Here is a 23,239-nt window from a genome sequence, read left to right on the forward strand (position 1 = left end):
TGGTCGGAACCAGGTTTAATTGTCTGTTTCATTGTGGTACCACATAACTACGTGATTGAAACCAGAGAAAACCAAGGATCCGGCCAACAAGAATGCGGAAAAGGCAAAATCATGAGCCAGATGTGGGCATAACCCAGACCTAACCCAGACCTAACCGGTGTTATCCTCGAAAATATTGATCGAAACCAAGTTTAATCGACTGTTTCAGTGTGGTACAACATTAGTACGTGATACAAACCAGAAAATTCCCAGGATCTGGCCAACAACTATGCGAAGAAGGCAAAATCATGAGCCAGATGTGGGCATAGCCCAGACCTAACCCAGACCTGACCAGTGTTATCCTTTAAAATGTGGATCGAAACCAGGTTTAATCGACTGTTTCAGTGTGGTACAACATTAGTACGTGATACAAACCCGGAAATTCCCAGGATCTGACCAACAACTATGCGAAGAAGGCAAAATCATGAGCCAGATGCGGGCATAACCCAGACCTAACCCAGACCTAACCGGTGTTACCGACTAAAATATCGGTCGGAACCAGGTTTAATTGTCTGTTTCAGTGAGGTGTCACATTACTACGTGTTTCAAAACAGAGAAAACCAAGGATCTGGCCAACAAGAATGCGGAAAAGGCAAAATCATGAGCCAGATGGGGGCATAACCCAGACCTAAGCCAGACCTAACCTGTGTTATCCTTTAAAATATTGATCGAAACCAGGTTTAATTTTCTGTTTCATTGTGGTACCACATAACTACGTGATTGAAACCAGAGAAAACCAAGGATCCGGCCAACAAGAATGCGGAAAAGGCAAAATCATGAGCCAGATGTGGGCATAACCCAGACCTAACCCAGACCTAACCGGTGTTATCCTCGAAAATATTGATCGAAACCAAGTTTAATCGACTGTTTCAGTGTGGTACAACATTAGTACGTGATACAAACCAGAAAATTCCCAGGATCTGGCCAACAACTATGCGAAGAAGGCAAAATCATGAGCCAGATGTGGGCATAGCCCAGACCTAACCCAGACCTGACCAGTGTTATCCTTTAAAATGTGGATCGAAACCAGGTTTAATCGACTGTTTCAGTGTGGTACAACATTAGTACGTGATACAAACCCGGAAATTCCCAGGATCTGACCAACAACTATGCGAAGAAGGCAAAATCATGAGCCAGATGCGGGCATAACCCAGACCTAACCCAGACCTAACCGGTGTTACCGACTAAAATATTGGTCGGAACCAGGTTTAATTGTCTGTTTCATTGTGGTACCACATAACTACGTGATTGAAACCAGAGAAAACCAAGGATCCGGCCAACAAGAATGCGGAAAAGGCAAAATCATGCGTCAGATGCTGGCATAACCCAGACCTAACCCAGACCTAACCGGTGTTACCGACTAAAATACTGACCGAATCCAGGTTTAATTGTCTGTTACTGTGTGGTACCACATTACTACGTTATTCAAACCCGGAATTTCCCAGGATCTGACCAACAAGTATGCGAAGAAGGCAAAATCATGAGCCAGATGCGGGCATAACCCACACCTAACCCAGACCTAACCGGTGTTACCGACTAAAATACTGACCGAATCCAGGTTTAATTGTCTGTTACTGTGTGGTACCACATTACTACGTGATACGAACCCGAAAATTCCCAGGATCTGGCCAACAACTATGCGAAGAAGGCAAAATCATGAGCCAGATGCGGGCATAACCCAGACCTAACCCAGACCTAACCGGTGTTACCGACTAAAATATCGGTCGGAACCAGGTTTAATTGTCTGTTTCAGTGAGGTGTCACATTACTACGTGTTTCAAAACAGAGAAAACCAAGGATCTGGCCAACAAGAATGCGGAAAAGGCAAAATCATGAGCCAGATGGGGGCATAACCCAGACCTAACCCAGACCTAACCTGTGTTATCCTTTAAAATATTGATCGAAACCAGGTTTAATTGTCTGTTTCATTGTGGTACCACATAACTACGTGATTGAAACTAGAGAAAACCAAGGATCCGGCCAACAAGAATGCGGAAAAGGCAAAATCATGAGTCAGATGCTGGCATAACCCAGACCTAACCCAGACCTAACCGGTGTTACCAACTAAAATACTGGCCGAATCCAGGTTTAATTGTCTGTTACTGTGTGGTACCACATTACTACGTGATACAAACCCGAAAACTCCCAGGATCTGGCCAACAACTATGCGAAGAAGGCAAAATCATGAGCCAGATGCGGGCATAACCCAGACCTAACCCAGACCTAACCGGTGTTATCCTCTAAAATATTGATCGAAACCAAGTTTAATCGACTGTTTTAGTGTGGTACAACATTAGTACGTGATACAAACCCGAAAATTCCCAGGATCTGGCCAACAACTATGCGAAGAAGGCAAAATCATGAGACAGATGCGGGCATAACCCAGACCTAACCCAGTCCTAACCGGTGTTACCGACTAAAATATTGGTCGGAACCAGGTTTAATTGTCTGTTTCATTGTGGTACCACATAACTACGTGATTGAAACCAGAGAAAACCAAGGATCCGGCCAACAAGAATGCGGAAAAGGCAAAATCGTGCGTCAGATGCTGGCATAACCCAGACCTAACCCAGACCTAACCGGTGTTACCGACTAAAATACTGACCGAATCCAGGTTTAATTGTCTGTTACTGTGTGGTGCACATTACTACGTTATTCAAACCCGGAAATTCCCAGGATCTGACCAACAAGTATGCGAAGAAGGCAAAATCATGAGCCAGATGTGGGCATAACCCAGACCTAACCTAGACCTAACCGGTTTTATCCTCTAAAATATTGATCGAAACCAAGTTTAATCGACTCTTTCAGAGTGGTACCGCATTACTACGTGATTCAAATCCAAAAAAACCCAGGATCTGGCCAACAACTATGCGAGGAAGGCAAAATCATGAGCCAGATCCGGGCCTAGCCCAGACCTAACCCAGACCTAACCTGTGTTATCCTTTAAAATGTGGATCGAAACCAGGTTTAATTGACTGTTTCAATGTGGTACCACATTACTACCTGATTCAAACCCTAAAAAACCCAGGATCTGGCCAACAAGTATGCGAAGAAGGCAAAATCAAGAGCCAGATGCGGGCATAACCCAGACCTAACCCAGACCTAACCGGTGTTATCCTCTAAAATATTGACCGAAACCAAGTTTAATGGACTGTTCCAGTGTGGCTCCACATTACTACGTGATTCAAACCAGAGAAAACCAAGGATCTGGCCAACAAGAATGCGAAGAAGTCTAAATCATGAGCCAGATGCTGGCATAACCCAGACCTTACCGAGACTTAACCGGTTTTATCCTCTAAAATGTGGATCGAAACCAGGATTAATTGACTGTTTCAATGTGGTACCACATTACTACGTGATTCAAATCCAAAAAAACCAAGGATATGGCCAACAACTATGCGAAGAAGGCAAAATCATGAGCCAGATGAGGGCATAACCCAGACCTTACCCAGACCTAACCGGTTTTTATCCTCTAAAATATTGATCGAAACCAGGTTTAGTTGTCTGTTCCAGTGTGGCTCCACATTACTACGTGATTCAAACCAGAGAAAACCAAGGATCTGTCCAGCAAGTGTTCGAAGAAGGCAAAATCATGAGCCAGATGCGGGCATAACCCAGACCTTGCCCAGACCTAACCGGTTTTTATCCTCTAAAATATTGATCGAATCCAGGTTTAATTGACTGTTACTGTGTGGTACCACATTACTACGTGATACACACCCGAAAATACCCAGAATCTGGCCAACAACTATGCGAAGAAGGCAAAATCATGAGCCAGATGCGGGCATAACCCAGACCTAACCCAGACCTAACCGGTGTTATCCTCTAAAATATTGATCGAAACCAAGTTTAATCGACTGTTTTAGTGTGGTACAACATTAGTACGTGATACAAACCCGAAAATTCCCAGGATCTGGCCAACAACTATGCGAAGAAGGCAAAATCATGAGACAGATGCGGGCATAACCCAGACCTAACCCAGTCCTAACCGGTGTTACCGACTAAAATATTGGTCGGAACCAGGTTTAATTGTCTGTTTCATTGTGGTACCACATAACTACGTGATTGAAACCAGAGAAAACCAAGGATCCGGCCAACAAGAATGCGGAAAAGGCAAAATCGTGCGTCAGATGCTGGCATAACCCAGACCTAACCCAGACGTAACCGGTGTTACCGACTAAAATACTGACCGAATCCAGGTTTAATTGTCTGTTACTGTGTGGTACCACATTACTACGTTATTCAAACCCGGAAATTCCCAGGATCTGACCAACAAGTATGCGAAGAAGGCAAAATCATGAGCCAGATGTGGGCATAACCCAGACCTAACCTAGACCTAACCGGTTTTATCCTCTAAAATATTGATCGAAACCAAGTTTAATCGACTCTTTCAGAGTGGTACCGCATTACTACGTGATTCAAATCCAAAAAAACCCAGGATCTGGCCAACAACTATGCGAGGAAGGCAAAATCATGAGCCAGATCCGGGCCTAGCCCAGACCTAACCCAGACCTAACCTGTGTTATCCTTTAAAATGTGGATCGAAACCAGGTTTAATTGACTGTTTCAATGTGGTACCACATTACTACCTGATTCAAACCCTAAAAAACCCAGGATCTGGCCAACAAGTATGCGAAGAAGGCAAAATCAAGAGCCAGATGCGGGCATAACCCAGACCTAACCCAGACCTAACCGGTGTTATCCTCTAAAATATTGACCGAAACCAAGTTTAATGGACTGTTCCAGTGTGGCTCCACATTACTACGTGATTCAAACCAGAGAAAACCAAGGATCTGGCCAACAAGAATGCGAAGAAGTCTAAATCATGAGCCAGATGCTGGCATAACCCAGACCTTACCCAGACTTAACCGGTTTTATCCTCTAAAATGTGGATCGAAACCAGGATTAATTGACTGTTTCAATGTGGTACCACATTACTACGTGATTCAAATCCAAAAAAACCCAGGATATGGCAAACAACTATGCGAAGAAGGCAAAATCATGAGCCAGATGAGGGCATAACCCAGACCTTACCCAGACCTAACCGGTTTTTATCCTCTGAAATATTGATCGAAACCAGGTTTAGTTGTCTGTTCCAGTGTGGCTCCACATTTCTACGTGATTCAAACCAGAGAAAACCAAGGATCTGTCCAGCAAGTGTTCGAAGAAGGCAAAATCATGAGCCAGATGCGGGCGTAACCCAGACCTTACCCAGACCTAACCGGTTTTTATCCTCTAAAATATTGATCGAATCCAGGTTTAATTGACTGTTACTGTGTGGTACCACATTACTACGTGATACACACCCGAAAATACCCAGAATCTGGCCAACAACTATGCGAAGAAGGCAAAATCATGAGCCAGATGCTGGCATAACCCAGACCTAGCCCAGACCTAACCAGTGTTATCCTTCAAAATCTGGATCGAAACCAGGTTTAATTGACTGATTCAATGTGGTACCACATTACTACGTGATTCAAACCCGAAAAAACCCAGGATCTGGCCAACAAGTTTGCGAAGTAAGCAAAATCATGAGCCAGATGTGGGCATAACCCAGACCTAACCCAGACCTAACCGGTGTTACCGACTAAAATATTAGTCGGAACCAGGCTTAATTGTCTGTTTCAGTGAGGTGTCACATTACTGCGTGTTTCAAACCAGAGAAAACCAAGGATCCGGCCAACAAGAATGCGGAAAAGGCAAAATCATGAGCCAGATGCGGGCATAACCCACACCTAACCCAGACCTAACCGGTGTTACCGACTAAAATACTGACCGAATCCAGGTTTAATTGACTTTTACTGTGTGGTACCACATTACTACGTTATTCAAACCCGGAAATTCCCAGGATCTGACCAACAAGTATGCGAAGAAGGCAAAATCATGAGCCAGATGCTGGCATAACCGAGACCTAACCCAAACCTAACCGGTGTTATCCTCTAAAATATTGATCGAATCCAGGTTTAGTTGACTGTTACTGTGTGGTACCACATTACTACGTGATACAAACCCGAAAATTCCCAGGATCTGGCCAACAACTATGCGAAGAAGGCAAAATCATGAGCCAGATGCGGGCATAACCCAGACCTAACCCAGACCTAACCGGTGTTACCGACTAAAATATTGATCGAAACCAGGTTTAATTGTCTGTTTCATTGTGGTACCACATAACAACGTGATTGAAACCAGAGAAAACCAAGGATCCGGCCAACAAGAATGCGGAAAAGGCAAAATCATGAGTCAGATGCTGGCATAACCCAGACATAACCCAGACCTAACCGGTGTTACCGACTAAAATACTGGCCGAATCCAGGTTTAATTGTCTGTTACTGTGTGGTACCACATTACTACGTGATACAAACCCGAAAACTCCCAGGATCTGGCCAACAACTATGCGAAGAAGGCAAAATCATGAGCCAGATGCGGGCATAACCCAGACCTAACCCAGACCTAACCGGTGTTACCGACTAAAATACTGACCTAATCCAGGTTTCATTTTCTGTTACTGTGTGGTACCACATTACTACGTGATACAAACCCGAAAAAGCCCAGGATCTGGCCAACAACTATGCGAAGAAGCCAAATCATGAGCCAGATGCGGGCATAACCCAGACCTAACCCAGACCTAACCAGTGTTATCCTTTAAAATGTGGATCGAAACCAGGTTTAATTGACTGTTTCAATGTGGTACCACATTACTACGTGATTCAAACCCGAAAAAACCCAGGATCTGGCCAACAAGTTTGCGAAGAAAGCAAAATCATGAGCCAGATGCGGGCATAACCCTGACCTAACCCACACCTAACCGGTGTTATCCTCTAGAATATTGATCGAAACCAGGTTTAATTGTCTGTTTCATTGTGGTACCACATTACTAAGTGATTGAAACCAGAGAAAACCAAGGATCCGGCGAACAAGAGTGCGGAAAAGGCAAAATCATGAGCCAGATGCGGGCATAACCCACACCTAACCCAGACCTAACCGGTGTTACCGACTAAAATACTGACCGAATCCAGGTTTAATTGACTGTTACTGTGTGGTACCACATTAGTACGTTATTCAAACCCGGAAATTCCCAGGATCTGAGCAACAAGTATGCGAAGAAGGGAGAATCATGAGCCAGTTGCGGGCATAACCCAGACCTAACCCAGACCTAACCGGTGTTACCGACTAAAATACTGACCGAATCCAGGTTTAATTGACTTTTACTGTGTGGTACCACATTACTACGTTATTCAAACCCGGAAATTCCCAGGATCTGACCAACAAGTATGCGAAGAAGGCAAAATCATGAGCCAGATGCTGGCATAACCCAGACCTAACCCAGACCTAACCGGTGTTACCGACTAAAATCCTGGCCGAATCCAGGTTTAATTGTCTGTTACTGTGTGGTACCACATTACTACGTGATACAAACCCGAAAACTCCCAGGATCTGGCCAACAACTATGCGAAGAAGGCAAAATCATGAGCCAGATGCGGGCATAACCCAGACCTAACCCAGACCTAACCGGTGTTATCCTCTAAAATATTGATCGAAACCAAGTTTAATCGACTGTTTTAGTGTGGTACAACATTAGTACGTGATACAAACCCGAAAATTCCCAGGATCTGGCCAACAACTATGCGAAGAAGGCAAAATCATGAGCCAAATGCGGGCATAACCCAGACCTAACCCAGTCCTAACCGGTGTTACCGACTAAAATATTGGTCGGAACCAGGTTTAATTGTCTGTTTCATTGTGGTACCACATAACTACGTGATTGAAACCAGAGAAAACCAAGGATCCGGCCAACAAGAACGCGGAAAAGGCAAAATCATGAGTCAGATGTGGGCATAACCCAGTCCTAACCCAGACCTAACCGGTGTTACCGACTAAAATACAGACCGAATCCAGGTTTAATTGTCTGTTACTGTGTGGTACCACATTACTACGTTATTCAAACCCGGAAATTCCCAGGATCTGACCAACAAGTATGCGAAGAAGGCAAAATCATGAGCCAGATGCGGGCATAACCCAGACCTAACCCAGACCTAACCGGTGTTACCGACTAAAATACAGACCGAATCCAGGTTTAATTGTCTGTTACTGTGTGGTACCACATTACTACGTGATACAAACCCGAAAACTCCCAGGATCTGGCCAACAACTATGCGAAGAAGGCAAAATCATGAGCCAGATGCGGGCATAACCCAGACCTAACCCAGACCTAACCAGTGTTATCCTTTAAAATGTGGATCGAAACCAGGTTTAATTGACTGTTTCAATGTGGTACCACATTACTACGTGATTCAAACCCGAAAAAACCCAGGATCTGGCCAACAAGTTTGCGAAGAAAGCAAAATCATGAGCCAGATGCGGGCATAACCCTGACCTAACCCACACCTAACCGGTGTTATCCTCTAGAATATTGATCGAAACCAGGTTTAATTGTCTGTTTCATTGTGGTACCACATTACTAAGTGATTGAAACCAGAGAAAACCAAGGATCCGGCGAACAAGAGTGCGGAAAAGGCAAAATCATGAGCCAGATGCGGGCATAACCCAGACCTAACCCAGACCTAACCGGTGTTACCGACTAAAATACAGACCGAATCCAGGTTTAATTGTCTGTTACTGTGTGGTACCACATTACTACGTTATTCAAACCCGGAAATTCCCAGGATCTGACCAACAAGTATGCGAAGAAGGCAAAATCATGAGCCAGATGTGGGCATAACCCAGTCCTAACCCAGACCTAACCGGTTTTATCCTCTAAAATGTGGATCGAAACCAGGTTTAATTGACAGTTTCAATGTGGTACCACATTACTACGTGATTCAAACCCTAAAAAACCCAGGATCTGGCCAACAAGTATGCGAAGAAGGCAAAATCAAGAGCCAGATGCGGGCATAACCCAGACCTAACCCAGACCTAACCGGTGTTATCCTCTAAAATATTGACCGAAACCAAGTTTAATGGACTGTTCCAGTGTGGCTCCACATTACTACGTGATTCAAACCAGAGAAAACCAAGGATCTGGCCAACAAGAATGCGAAGAAGGCTAAATCATGAGCCAGATGCGGGCATAACCCAGACCTTACCCAGACTTAACCGGTTTCATCCTCTAAAATGTGGATCGAAACCAGGATTAATTGACTGTTTCAATGTGGTACCACATTACTACGTGATTCAAATCCAAAAAAACCCAGGATATGGCCAACAACTATGCGAAGAAGGCAAAATCATGAGCCAGATGAGGGCATAACCCAGACCTTACCCAGACCTAACCGGTTTTTATCCTCTAAAATATTGATCGAAACCAGGTTTAGTTGTCTGTTCCAGTGTGGCTCCACATTACTACGTGATTCAAACCAGAGAAAACCAAGGATCTGTCCAACAAGTGTTCGAAGAAGGCAAAATCATGAGCCAGATGCGGGCATAACCCAGACCTTACCCAGACCTAACCGGTTTTTATCCTCTAAAATATTGATCGAATCCAGGTTTAATTGACTGTTACTGTGTGGTACCACATTACTACGTGATACACACCCGAAAATTCCCAGGATCTGGCCAACAATTATGCGAAGAAGGCAAAATCATGAGTCAGATGCGGGCATAACCCAGACCTAGCCCAGACCTAACCAGTGTTATCCTTCAAAATGTGGATCGAAACCAGGTTTAATTGACTGTTTCAATGTGGTACCACATTACTACGTGATTCAAACCCTAAAAAACCCAGGATCTGGCCAACAAGTATGCGAAAAAGGCAAAATCAAGAGCCAGATGCGGGCATAACCCAGACCTTACCCAGACCTAACCGGTTTTTATCCTCTAAAATATTGATCGAATCCAGGTTTAATTGACTGTTACTGTGTGGTACCACATTACTACGTGATACACACCCGAAAATTCCCAGGATCTGGCCAACAACTATGCGAAGAAGGCAAAATCATGAGTCAGATGCGGGCATAACCCAGACCTAGCCCAGACCTAACCAGTGTTATCCTTCAAAATGTGGATCGAAACCAGGTTTAATTGACTGTTTCAATGTGGTACCACATTACTACGTGATTCAAACCCTAAAAAACCCAGGATCTGGCCAACAAGTATGCGAAGAAGGCAAAATCAAGAGCTAGATGCGGGCATAACCCAGACCTTACCCAGACTTAACCGGTTTTATCCTCTAAAATGTGGATCGAAACCAGGATTAATTGACTGTTTCAATGTGGTACCACATTACTACGTGATTCAAATCCAAAAAAACCCAGGATATGGCCAACAACTATGCGAAGAAGGCAAAATCATGAGCCAGATGAGGGCATAACCCAGACCTTACCCAGACCTAACCGGTTTTTATCCTCTAAAATATTGATCGAAACCAGGTTTAGTTGTCTGTTCCAGTGTGGCTCCACATTACTACGTTATTCAAACCCGGAAATTCCCAGGATCTGACCAACAAGTATGCGAAGAAGGCAAAATCATGAGCCAGATGTGGGCATAACCCAGACCTAACCCAGACCTAACCGGTGTTACCGACTAAAATATTGGTCGGAACCAGGTTTAATTGTCTGTTTCATTGTGGTACCACATAACTACGTGATTGAAACCAGAGAAAACCAAGGATCCGGCCAACAAGAATGCGGAAAAGGCAAAATCATGCGTCAGATGCTGGCATAACCCAGACCTAACCCAGACCTAACCGGTGTTACCGACTAAAATACTGACCGAATCCAGGTTTAATTGTCTGTTACTGTGTGGTACCACATTACTACGTTATTCAAACCCGGAAATTCCCAGGATCTGACCAACAAGTATGCGAAGAAGGCAAAATCATGAGCCAGATGTGGGCATAACCCAGACCTAACCCAGACCTAACCGGTGTTACCGACTAAAATATTGGTCGGAACCAGGTTTAATTGTCTGTTTCATTGTGGTACCACATAACTACGTGATTGAAACTAGAGGAAACCAAGGATCCGGCCAACAAAAATGCGGAAAAGGCAAAATCATGCGTCAGATGCTGGCATAACCCAGACCTAACCCAGACCTAACCGGTGTTACCGACTAAAATACTGACCTAATCCAGGTTTAATTTTCTGTTACTGTGTGGTACCACATTACTACGTGATACAAACCCGGAGAAGCCCAGGATCTGGCCAACAACTATGCGAAGAAGCCAAATCATGAGCCAGATGGGGGCATAACCCAGACCTAAGCCAGACCTAACCTGTGTTATCCTTTAAAATATTGATCGAAACCAGGTTTAATTTTCTGTTTCATTGTGGTACCACATAACTACGTGATTGAAACCAGAGAAAACCAAGGATCCGGCCAACAAGAATGCGGAAAAGGCAAAATCATGAGCCAGATGTGGGCATAACCCAGACCTAACCCAGACCTAACCGGTGTTATCCTCGAAAATATTGATCGAAACCAAGTTTAATCGACTGTTTCAGTGTGGTACAACATTAGTACGTGATACAAACCAGAAAATTCCCAGGATCTGGCCAACAACTATGCGAAGAAGGCAAAATCATGAGCCAGATGTGGGCATAGCCCAGACCTAACCCAGACCTGACCAGTGTTATCCTTTAAAATGTGGATCGAAACCAGGTTTAATCGACTGTTTCAGTGTGGTACAACATTAGTACGTGATACAAACCCGAAAATTCCCAAGATCTGGCCAACAACTATGCGAAGAAGGCAAAATCATGAGCCAGATGCGGGCATAACCCTGACCTAACCCAGGCCTAATCAGTGTTATCCTTTAAAATGTGGATCGAAACCAGGTTTAATTGACTGTTTCAATGTGGTACCACATTACCACGTGATTCAAACCCTGAAAAACCCAGGATCTGGCCAACAAGTATGCGAAGAAGGCAAAATCATGAGCCAGATGCGGGCATAACCCATACCTAACCCAGACTTAACCGGTGTTATCCTCTAAAATATTGATCGAAACCAAGTTTAGTGGACTGTTCCAGTGTGGCTCCACATTACTACGTGATTCAAACCAGAGAAAACCAAGGATCTGGCCAACAAGAATGCGAAGAAGGCTAAATCATGAGCCAGATGCGGGCATAACCCAGACCTATCCCAGACCTAACCGGTGTTATCCTCTAAAATATTGATCGAAACCAAGTTTAATGGACTGTTTCAGTGTGGTACCATTATTACTACCTGAGTCAAACCCGAATAAACCCAGGATCTGACCAACAAGTATGCGAAGAATGCAAAATCATGAGCCAGATGCGGGCATAACCCAGACCTTACCCAGACTTAACCGGTTTTATGCTCTAAAATGTGGATCGAAACCAGGATTAATTGACTGTTTCAATGTGGTACCACATTACTACGTGATTCAAATCCAAAAAAACCCAGGATATGGCCAACAACTATGCGAAGAAGGCAAAATCATGAGCCAGATGGGGGCATAACCCAGACCTTACCCAGACCTAACCGGTTTTTATCCTCTAAAATATTGATCGAAACCAGGTTTAGTTGTCTGTTGCAGTGTGGCTCCAAATTACTATGTGATTCAAACCAGAGAAAACCAAGGATCTGTCCACCAAGTGTTCGAAGAAGGCAAAATCATGGGCCAGATGCGGGCATAAACCAGACCTAACCCAGACCTAACCGGTGTTATCCTCCAAAATATTGATCGAATCCAGGTTTAATTGACTGTTACTGTGTGGTACCACATAACTACGTGATTGAAACCAGAGAAAACCAAGGATCCGGCCAACAAGATTGCGGAAAAGGCAAAATCATGAGTCAGATGCTGGCATAACCCAGACCTAACCCAGACCTAACCGGTGTTACCGACTAAAATACTGACCGAATCCAGGTTTAGTTGTCTGTTACTGTGTGGTACCACATTACTACGTTATTCAAACCCGGAAATTCCCAGGATCTGACCAACAAGTATGCGAAGAAGGCAAAATCATGAGCCAGATGTGGGCATAACCCAGACCTAACCCAGACCTAACCTGTGTTATCCTCTAAAATATTGATCGAAACCAAGTTTAATCGACTGTTTCAGTGTGGGACAACATTAGTACGTGATACGAACCCGAAAATTCCCAGGATCTGGCCAACAACTATGCGAAGAAGGCAAAATCATGAGCCAGATGCGGGCATAACCCAGACCTAACCCAGACCTAACCAGTGTTATCCTTTAAAATGTGGATCGAAACCAGGTTTAATTGACTGTTTCAATGTGGTACCACATTACTACGTGATTCAAACCCGAAAAAAACCAGGATCTGGCCAACAAGTTTGCGAAGAAAGCAAAATCATGAGCCAGATGCGGGCATAAACCAGACCTAACCCAGACCTAACCGGTGTTACCGACTAAAATATTGGTCGGAACCAGGTTTAATTGTCTGTTTCATTGTGGTACCACATAACTACGTGATTGAAACCAGAGAAAACCAAGGATCCGGCCAACAAGAATGCGGAAAAGGCAAAATCATGCGTCAGATGCTGGCATAACCCAGACCTAACCCAGACCTAACCGGTGTTACCGACTAAAATACTGACCGAATCCAGGTTTAATTGTCTGTTACTGTGTGGTACCACATTACTACGTTATTCAAACCCGGAATTTCCCAGGATCTGACCAACAAGTATGCGAAGAAGGCAAAATCATGCGGGCATAACCCAGACCTAACCCAGACCTAACCGGTGTTATCCTCTAAAATATTGACCGAATCCAGGTTTAATTGACTGTTACTGTGTGGTACCACATTACTACGTGATTGAAACCAGAGAAAACCAAGGATCCGGCCAACAACAGTGCGGAAAAGGCAAAATCATGAGCCAGATGCGGGCATAACCCACACCTAACCCAGACCTAACCGGTGTTACCGACTAAAATACTGACCGAATCCAGGTTTAATTGTCTGTTACTGTGTGGTACCACATTACTACGTGATACGAACCCGAAAATTCCCAGGATCTGGCCAACAACTATGCGAAGAAGGCAAAATCATGAGCCAGATGCGGGCATAACCCAGACCTAACCCAGACCTAACCGGTGTTACCGACTAAAATATCGGTCGGAACCAGGTTTAATTGTCTGTTTCAGTGAGGTGTCACATTACTACGTGTTTCAAAACAGAGAAAACCAAGGATCTGGCCAACAAGAATGCGGAAAAGGCAAAATCATGAGCCAGATGGGGGCATAACCCAGACCTAACCCAGACCTAACCAGTGTTATCCTTTAAAATATTGATCGAAACCAGGTTTAATTGTCTGTTTCATTGTGGTACCACATAACTACGTGATTGAAACTAGAGAAAACCAAGGATCCGGCCAACAAGAATGCGGAAAAGGCAAAATCATGAGTCAGATGCTGGCATAACCCAGACCTAACCCAGACCTAACCGGTGTTACCAACTAAAATACTGGCCGAATCCAGGTTTAATTGTCTGTTACTGTGTGGTACCACATTACTACGTGATACAAACCCGAAAACTCCCAGGATCTGGCCAACAACTATGCGAAGAAGGCAAAATCATGAGCCAGATGCGGGCATAACCCAGACCTAACCCAGACCTAACCGGTGTTATCCTCTAAAATATTGATCGAAACCAAGTTTAATCGACTGTTTTAGTGTGGTACAACATTAGTACGTGATACAAACCCGAAAATTCCCAGGATCTGGCCAACAACTATGCGAAGAAGGCAAAATCATGAGACAGATGCGGGCATAACCCAGACCTAACCCAGTCCTAACCGGTGTTACCGACTAAAATATTGGTCGGAACCAGGTTTAATTGTCTGTTTCATTGTGGTACCACATAACTACGTGATTGAAACCAGAGAAAACCAAGGATCCGGCCAACAAGAATGCGGAAAAGGCAAAATCGTGCGTCAGATGCTGGCATAACCCAGACCTAACCCAGACCTAACCGGTGTTACCGACTAAAATACTGACCGAATCCAGGTTTAATTGTCTGTTACTGTGTGGTACCACATTACTACGTTATTCAAACCCGGAAATTCCCAGGATCTGACCAACAAGTATGCGAAGAAGGCAAAATCATGAGCCAGATGTGGGCATAACCCAGACCTAACCTAGACCTAACCGGTTTTATCCTCTAAAATATTGATCGAAACCAAGTTTAATCGACTCTTTCAGAGTGGTACCGCATTACTACGTGATTCAAATCCAAAAAAACCCAGGATCTGGCCAACAACTATGCGAGGAAGGCAAAATCATGAGCCAGATCCGGGCCTAGCCCAGACCTAACCCAGACCTAACCTGTGTTATCCTTTAAAATGTGGATCGAAACCAGGTTTAATTGACTGTTTCAATGTGGTACCACATTACTACCTGATTCAAACCCTAAAAAACCCAGGATCTGGCCAACAAGTATGCGAAGAAGGCAAAATCAAGAGCCAGATGCGGGCATAACCCAGACCTAACCCAGACCTAACCGGTGTTATCCTCTAAAATATTGACCGAAACCAAGTTTAATGGACTGTTCCAGTGTGGCTCCACATTACTACGTGATTCAAACCAGAGAAAACCAAGGATCTGGCCAACAAGAATGCGAAGAAGTCTAAATCATGAGCCAGATGCTGGCATAACCCAGACCTTACCGAGACTTAACCGGTTTTATCCTCTAAAATGTGGATCGAAACCAGGATTAATTGACTGTTTCAATGTGGTACCACATTACTACGTGATTCAAATCCAAAAAAACCCAGGATATGGCCAACAACTATGCGAAGAAGGCAAAATCATGAGCCAGATGAGGGCATAACCCAGACCTTACCCAGACCTAACCGGTTTTTATCCTCTAAAATATTGATCGAAACCAGGTTTAGTTGTCTGTTCCAGTGTGGCTCCACATTACTACGTGATTCAAACCAGAGAAAACCAAGGATCTGTCCAGCAAGTGTTCGAAGAAGGCAAAATCATGAGCCAGATGCGGGCATAACCCAGACCTTGCCCAGACCTAACCGGTTTTTATCCTCTAAAATATTGATCGAATCCAGGTTTAATTGACTGTTACTGTGTGGTACCACATTACTACGTGATACACACCCGAAAATACCCAGAATCTGGCCAACAACTATGCGAAGAAGGCAAAATCATGAGCCAGATGCGGGCATAACCCAGACCTAACCCAGACCTAACCGGTGTTATCCTCTAAAATATTGATCGAAACCAAGTTTAATCGACTGTTTTAGTGTGGTACAACATTAGTACGTGATACAAACCCGAAAATTCCCAGGATCTGGCCAACAACTATGCGAAGAAGGCAAAATCATGAGACAGATGCGGGCATAACCCAGACCTAACCCAGTCCTAACCGGTGTTACCGACTAAAATATTGGTCGGAACCAGGTTTAATTGTCTGTTTCATTGTGGTACCACATAACTACGTGATTGAAACCAGAGAAAACCAAGGATCCGGCCAACAAGAATGCGGAAAAGGCAAAATCGTGCGTCAGATGCTGGCATAACCCAGACCTAACCCAGACGTAACCGGTGTTACCGACTAAAATACTGACCGAATCCAGGTTTAATTGTCTGTTACTGTGTGGTACCACATTACTACGTTATTCAAACCCGGAAATTCCCAGGATCTGACCAACAAGTATGCGAAGAAGGCAAAATCATGAGCCAGATGTGGGCATAACCCAGACCTAACCTAGACCTAACCGGTTTTATCCTCTAAAATATTGATCGAAACCAAGTTTAATCGACTCTTTCAGAGTGGTACCGCATTACTACGTGATTCAAATCCAAAAAAACCCAGGATCTGGCCAACAACTATGCGAGGAAGGCAAAATCATGAGCCAGATCCGGGCCTAGCCCAGACCTAACCCAGACCTAACCTGTGTTATCCTTTAAAATGTGGATCGAAACCAGGTTTAATTGACTGTTTCAATGTGGTACCACATTACTACCTGATTCAAACCCTAAAAAACCCAGGATCTGGCCAACAAGTATGCGAAGAAGGCAAAATCAAGAGCCAGATGCGGGCATAACCCAGACCTAACCCAGACCTAACCGGTGTTATCCTCTAAAATATTGACCGAAACCAAGTTTAATGGACTGTTCCAGTGTGGCTCCACATTACTACGTGATTCAAACCAGAGAAAACCAAGGATCTGGCCAACAAGAATGCGAAGAAGTCTAAATCATGAGCCAGATGCTGGCATAACCCAGACCTTACCCAGACTTAACCGGTTTTATCCTCTAAAATGTGGATCGAAACCAGGATTAATTGACTGTTTCAATGTGGTACCACATTACTACGTGATTCAAATCCAAAAAAACCCAGGATATGGCAAACAACTATGCGAAGAAGGCAAAATCATGAGCCAGATGAGGGCATAACCCAGACCTTACCCAGACCTAACCGGTTTTTATCCTCTGAAATATTGATCGAAACCAGGTTTAGTTGTCTGTTCCAGTGTGGCTCCACATTTCTACGTGATTCAAACCAGAGAAAACCAAGGATCTGTCCAGCAAGTGTTCGAAGAAGGCAAAATCATGAGCCAGATGCGGGCATAACCCAGACCTTACCCAGACCTAACCGGTTTTTATCCTCTAAAATATTGATCGAATCCAGGTTTAATTGACTGTTACTGTGTGGTACCACATTACTACGTGATACACACCCGAAAATACCCAGAATCTGGCCAACAACTATGCGAAGAAGGCAAAATCATGAGCCAGATGCTGGCATAACCCAGACCTAGCCCAGACCTAACCAGTGTTATCCTTCAAAATCTGGATCGAAACCAGGTTTAATTGACTGATTCAATGTGGTACCACATTACTACGTGATTCAAACCCGAAAAAACCCAGGATCTGGCCAACAAGTTTGCGAAGTAAGCAAAATCATGAGCCAGATGTGGGCATAACCCAGACCTAACCCAGACCTAACCGGTGTTACCGACTAAAATATTAGTCGGAACCAGGCTTAATTGTCTGTTTCAGTGAGGTGTCACATTACTGCGTGTTTCAAACCAGAGAAAACCAAGGATCCGGCCAACAAGAATGCGGAAAAGGCAAAATCATGAGCCAGATGCGGGCATAACCCACACCTAACCCAGACCTAACCGGTGTTACCGACTAAAATACTGACCGAATCCAGGTTTAATTGACTTTTACTGTGTGGTACCACATTACTACGTTATTCAAACCCGGAAATTCCCAGGATCTGACCAACAAGTATGCGAAGAAGGCAAAATCATGAGCCAGATGCTGGCATAACCGAGACCTAACCCAAACCTAACCGGTGTTATCCTCTAAAATATTGATCGAATCCTGGTTTAGTTGACTGTTACTGTGTGGTACCACATTACTACGTGATACAAACCCGAAAATTCCCAGGATCTGGCCAACAACTATGCGAAGAAGGCAAAATCATGAGCCAGATGCGGGCATAACCCAGACCTAACCCAGACCTAACCGGTGTTACCGACTAAAATATTGGTCGGAACCAGGATTAATTGTCTGTTTCAGTGAAGTGTCACATTACTACGTGTTTCAAACCAGAGAAAACCATGGATCTGGCCAACAAGAATGCGGAAAAGGCAAAATCATGAGCCAGATGGGGGCACAACCCAGACCTAACCCAGACCTAACCTGTGTTATCCTTTAAAATATTGATCGAAACCAGGTTTAATTGTCTGTTTCATTGTGGTACCACATAACAACGTGATTGAAACCAGAGAAAACCAAGGATCCGGCCAACAAGAATGCGGAAAAGGCAAAATCATGATTCAGATGCTGGCATAACCCAGACATAACCCAGACCTAACCGGTGTTACCGACTAAAATACTGGCCGAATCCAGGTTTAATTGTCTGTTACTGTGTGGTACCACATTACTACGTGATACAAACCCGAAAACTCCCAGGATCTGGCCAACAACTATGCGAAGAAGGCAAAATCATGAGCCAGATGCGGGCATAACCCAGACCTAACCCAGACCTAACCGGTGTTACCGACTAAAATACTGACCTAATCCAGGTTTCATTTTCTGTTACTGTGTGGTACCACATTACTACGTGATACAAACCCGAAAAAGCCCAGGATCTGGCCAACAACTATGCGAAGAAGCCAAATCATGAGCCAGATGCGGGCATAACCCAGACCTAACCCAGACCTAACCAGTGTTATCCTTTAAAATGTGGATCGAAACCAGGTTTAATTGACTGTTTCAATGTGGTACCACATTACTACGTGATTCAAACCCGAAAAAACCCAGGATCTGGCCAACAAGTTTGCGAAGAAAGCAAAATCATGAGCCAGATGCGGGCATAACCCTGACCTAACCCACACCTAACCGGTGTTATCCTCTAGAATATTGATCGAAACCAGGTTTAATTGTCTGTTTCATTGTGGTACCACATTACTAAGTGATTGAAACCAGAGAAAACCAAGGATCCGGCGAACAAGAGTGCGGAAAAGGCAAAATCATGAGCCAGATGCGGGCATAACCCACACCTAACCCAGACCTAACCGGTGTTACCGACTAAAATACTGACCGAATCCAGGTTTAATTGTCTGTTACTGTGTGGTACCACATTACTACGTGATACAAACCCGAAAACTCCCAGGATCTGGCCAACAACTATGCGAAGAAGGCAAAATCATGAGCCAGATGCTGGCATAACCCAGACCTAACCCAGACCTAACCGGTGTTACCGACTAAAATCCTGGCCGAATCCAGGTTTAATTGTCTGTTACTGTGTGGTACCACATTACTACGTGATACAAACCCGAAAACTCCCAGGATCTGGCCAACAACTATGCGAAGAAGGCAAAATCATGAGCCAGATGCGGGCATAACCCAGACCTAACCCAGACCTAACCGGTGTTATCCTCTAAAATATTGATCGAAACCAAGTTTAATCGACTGTTTTAGTGTGGTACAACATTAGTACGTGATACAAACCCGAAAATTCCCAGGATCTGGCCAACAACTATGCGAAGAAGGCAAAATCATGAGCCAAATGCGGGCATAACCCAGACCTAACCCAGTCCTAACCGGTGTTACCGACTAAAATATTGGTCGGAACCAGGTTTAATTGTCTGTTTCATTGTGGTACCACATAACTACGTGATTGAAACCAGAGAAAACCAAGGATCCGGCCAACAAGAACGCGGAAAAGGCAAAATCATGAGTCAGATGCTGGCATAACCCAGACCTAACCCAGACCTAACCGGTGTTACCGACTAAAATACAGACCGAATCCAGGTTTAATTGTCTGTTACTGTGTGGTACCACATTACTACGTTATTCAAACCCGGAAATTCCCAGGATCTGACCAACAAGTATGCGAAGAAGGCAAAATCATGAGCCAGATGTGGGCATAACCCAGTCCTAACCCAGACCTAACCGGTTTTATCCTCTAAAATGTGGATCGAAACCAGGTTTAATTGACAGTTTCAATGTGGTACCACATTACTACGTGATTCAAACCCTAAAAAACCCAGGATCTGGCCAACAAGTATGCGAAGAAGGCAAAATCAAGAGCCAGATGCGGGCATAACCCAGACCTAACCCAGACCTAACCGGTGTTATCCTCTAAAATATTGACCGAAACCAAGTTTAATGGACTGTTCCAGTGTGGCTCCACATTACTACGTGATTCAAACCAGAGAAAACCAAGGATCTGGCCAACAAGAATGCGAAGAAGGCTAAATCATGAGCCAGATGCGGGCATAACCCAGACCTTACCCAGACTTAACCGGTTTCATCCTCTAAAATGTGGATCGAAACCAGGATTAATTGACTGTTTCAATGTGGTACCACATTACTACGTGATTCAAATCCAAAAAAACCCAGGATATGGCCAACAACTATGCGAAGAAGGCAAAATCATGAGCCAGATGAGGGCATAACCCAGACCTTACCCAGACCTAACCGGTTTTTATCCTCTAAAATATTGATCGAAACCAGGTTTAGTTGTCTGTTCCAGTGTGGCTCCACATTACTACGTGATTCAAACCAGAGAAAACCAAGGATCTGTCCAACAAGTGTTCGAAGAAGGCAAAATCATGAGCCAGATGCGGGCATAACCCAGACCTTACCCAGACCTAACCGGTTTTTATCCTCTAAAATATTGATCGAATCCAGGTTTAATTGACTGTTACTGTGTGGTACCACATTACTACGTGATACACACCCGAAAATTCCCAGGATCTGGCCAACAATTATGCGAAGAAGGCAAAATCATGAGTCAGATGCGGGCATAACCCAGTCCTAGCCCAGACCTAACCAGTGTTATCCTTCAAAATGTGGATCGAAACCAGGTTTAATTGACTGTTTCAATGTGGTACCACATTACTACGTGATTCAAACCCTAAAAAACCCAGGATCTGGCCAACAAGTATGCGAAAAAGGCAAAATCAAGAGCCAGATGCGGGCATAACCCAGACCTTACCCAGACCTAACCGGTTTTTATCCTCTAAAATATTGATCGAATCCAGGTTTAATTGACTGTTACTGTGTGGTACCACATTACTACGTGATACACACCCGAAAATTCCCAGGATCTGGCCAACAACTATGCGAAGAAGGCAAAATCATGAGTCAGATGCGGGCATAACCCAGACCTAGCCCAGACCTAACCAGTGTTATCCTTCAAAATGTGGATCGAAACCAGGTTTAATTGACTGTTTCAATGTGGTACCACATTACTACGTGATTCAAACCCTAAAAAACCCAGGATCTGGCCAACAAGTATGCGAAGAAGGCAAAATCAAGAGCTAGATGCGGGCATAACCCAGACCTTACCCAGACTTAACCGGTTTTATCCTCTAAAATGTGGATCGAAACCAGGATTAATTGACTGTTTCAATGTGGTACCACATTACTACGTGATTCAAATCCAAAAAAACCCAGGATATGGCCAACAACTATGCGAAGAAGGCAAAATCATGAGCCAGATGAGGGCATAACCCAGACCTTACCCAGACCTAACCGGTTTTTATCCTCTAAAATATTGATCGAAACCAGGTTTAGTTGTCTGTTCCAGTGTGGCTCCACATTACTACGTGATTCAAACCAGAGAAAACCAAGGATCTGTCCAACAAGTGTTCGCAGAAGGCAAAATCATGAGCCAGATGCGGGCATAACCCAGACCTTACCCAGACCTAACCGGTTTTTATCCTCTAAAATATTGATCGAATCCAGGTTTAATTGACTGTTACTGTGTGGTACCACATTACTACGTGATACACACCCGAAAATTCCCAGGATCTGGCCAACAACTATGCGAAGAAGGCAAAATCATGAGCCAGATGTGGGCATAACCCAGACCTAACCCAGACCTAACCGGTTTTATCCTCTAAAATGTGGATCGAAACCAGGATTAATTGACTGTTTCAACGTGGTACCACATTACTACGTGATTCAAACTCTAAGAAACCCAGGATCTGGCCAACAAGTACGCGAAGAAGGCAAAATCATTAGCCAGATGCGGGCATAACCCAAACCTAACCCAGACCTAACCGGTGTTACCGACTAAAATACTGACCGAATCCACGTTTAATTGACTGCTACTGTGTGGTACCACATTACTACGTGATACAAACCCGAAAATTCCCAGGATCTGGCCAACAACTATGCGAGGAAGGCAAAATCGTGAGCCAGATGCGGGCATAACCCAGACCTAACCCACACCTAACCGGTGTTATCCTCTAAAATATTGATCGAAACCAGGTTTAATTGTCTGTTTCATTGTGGTACCACATTACTACGTGATTGAAACCAGAGAAAACCAAGGATCCGGCCAACAAGAATGCGGAAAATGCAAAATCATGAGCCAGATGCGGGCATAACCCACACTTAACCCAGACCTAACCGGTGTTACCGACTAAAATACTGACCGAATCCAGGTTTAATTGACTTTTACTGTGTGGTACCACATTACTACGTTATTCAAACCCGGAAATTCCCAGGATCTGACCAACAAGTATGCGAAGAAGGCAAAATCATGAGCCAGATGCGGGCATAACCGTGACCTAACCCAAACCTAACCGGTGTTATCCTCTAAAATATTGATCGAATCCAGGTTTAGTTGACTGTTACTGTGTGGTACCACATTACTACGTGATACAAACCCGAAAATTCCCAGGATCTGGCCAACAACTATGCGAAGAAGGCAAAATCATGAGCCAGATGCGGGCATAACCCAGACCTAACCCAGACCTAACCGGTGTTACCGACTAAAATATT

The sequence above is a fragment of the Colletes latitarsis genome, chromosome 11 (assembly GCF_051014445.1).
Source record: "Colletes latitarsis isolate SP2378_abdomen chromosome 11, iyColLati1, whole genome shotgun sequence".
NCBI lineage: Eukaryota > Metazoa > Arthropoda > Insecta > Hymenoptera > Colletidae > Colletes > Colletes latitarsis.